Source organism: Poecilia latipinna, unplaced genomic scaffold, assembly GCF_001443285.1.
Source record: "Poecilia latipinna isolate Pla-1442-1.1 unplaced genomic scaffold, P_latipinna-1.0 Scaffold1252, whole genome shotgun sequence".
Classification (NCBI taxonomy): domain Eukaryota; kingdom Metazoa; phylum Chordata; class Actinopteri; order Cyprinodontiformes; family Poeciliidae; genus Poecilia; species Poecilia latipinna.
Window position 1 is genome coordinate 140,331 of NW_015113868.1, and position 1,889 is coordinate 142,219.

The following is a 1,889-nucleotide window of genomic DNA, read 5'->3' on the forward strand; positions in this document are numbered from 1 at the left end:
GGGCTTTTACTTCGTCTTTAATGGCAGAAATGGATTTCCATATGTTCTCTGTTTATTTCCGGTATGTTGATTTCCTATAAGTATCTTTGTTGTTTTTAGAAATCATGGAGCTTTTTCTCTGCAGCTGCTGACGACCACAGAGTGGCGCTGTCGAGCCGCAGAGCGCTTCCTCCTGACTCCTCCTCCTCCTTTAAAGGAGCCGCCGTCACGAGTCTCCGCGTCCCTCCACGGCCGCGCGTGACCCTCCAGTTGCGCAGGTCACGTCCAGATGTTGCGTGTCGCTCTGAACCAATCAGCTGCGGCCGGGGGGGCGGGTCAGAGCGGGGGCTGAGGATGAGGATGGAGCACGGCCCACGCGCGCAGGGACTCTCATCCTAGAGGAGGAAGAGGAGGCGCGCTCCTGTGCACGCGGATCAGACCTGTCTGCGCTGATCGGTTCGGTTCCGGTTCGGATTCGCTGCTTCCTATCCGCAGCAACAACATAGTGCGCGCGCCCAGCAGCGCACCTTTGTCAGCAGGTGATGGAGGCGGCGCGCGCGGCCACGGAGCCTGAACGGAGACGGTGAGGAGAGGTGGACCGGACCGAACCGGGTCGGACGGACCTGAAGATCCGGGCCCGGTTTGTCAAGCAGTTTTAATTCCGCTGGTTCTGGACAGCAGAACCTCCTCGGAACCCCCGGTTCTGAAAGGAAAACCGGCTCATCTCAGGACAGTTCGGACCGGGACCAGGCACGGGTAAGACTTCCTCTGTCGGGTTAAATGCTGCGGTTCTGTTGAGGTCCGGTCCAATGTAGTGTCAGATCTGAGAGGTTCTAGTTTGCTGTGGTTCCGTCCATCTCACCTGAGGTTATGAGGTTCTGACCCAGCGCGAGGTGGGCCGCAGTGCATGCTGGTCCTCAGCAGGTTTCTGGTCTGACGGGTCCAGACCGACCGGAACAGAATTTATCAGGACTTATCAAGGGAAGCTTAGAGGTGGGAGGTTCTGGTTCTGGAGGTTCTGCTCACCGTGGACTGAAGTCGCCATCAGGTCCAGAAACCCAGGTGGTTCTGGATCTTCTGAAACAAAATGAAACCGGTCATTCAGCCCAGAAACACTTGGTTCTGTTCCTTCAGAACCGGGTCTTTAAGATGAACTGAACCTGACCAGGTCCAGTAAGGTTCTGGCTGTTGGTGCCTTTAATGACCAGGAGGAAAAACTGATTTTTTGGGATAGAGCTGCGGATCCGAACCGGTTCTGATGAACTGGATCTCTTCCTGATGTTCCAGGTCCTCAGGAGGTTCTGGTTCTGGACATCTGATCCGGGTCTGAAGCGCTGGTTCCGGATGAAAATAAAAATGTTTAATCAGAACCTCTGATGTCTGAATCTCAGGTGTTTGGACTGGAACCGGGCCCGTTCAGAACTGGTCCAGTTGGATGTATCCTAAAACCAATCCAGAACCAGTTGGATCCGTGTTGGACCCGACTCTGGTTTTTCACCTTCACACAGCCCCCAGCATAATGCTGCCACCACCGGACCGGACCGGACTGGACCAGACTCCATCTGGAAAGTTCTCACTGATCTAAAATAATGGAGCTCGGCCCATTTACAGCGGGATGGAAAACATTCAGAACCGGTCCAAACAGACCCGGTCCAACCAGACCCGGTCCAAACAGAACCGGTCCAAACAGACCCGGTCCAAACAGAACCGGTCCAAACAGAACCGGCCCAAACAGACCCGGTCCAAACAGACCCGGTCCAACCAGACCCGGTCCAAACAGAACCGGCCCAAACAGAACCGGTCCAAACAGACCCGGTCCAACCAGACCCGGTCCAAACAGACCCGGTCCAAACAGAACCGGCCCAAACAGACCCGGTCCAACCAGACCCGGTCCAAACAGACCCGGTCCA

The 1,889-nt window shown here is 55.6% G+C and overlaps 1 protein-coding gene across 2 annotated transcripts in view; it reads left to right on the plus strand.

Annotated features, from left to right (window-relative positions):
• The first annotated feature begins 194 nt into the window (after positions 1 to 194).
• ext1c (exostoses (multiple) 1c) overlaps positions 195 to 1,889 on the plus strand; it is a 46,289-nt gene continuing 44,594 nt past the window's right edge. The window contains exon 1 of one of the 2 annotated variants that reach the window (XM_015054450.1): positions 195 to 735. The gene's annotated coding sequence lies outside the window, so the exon portion shown is untranslated. The remainder of the gene's footprint in view (positions 736 to 1,889) is intronic. The other variant, XM_015054452.1, reaches the window with a different exon arrangement.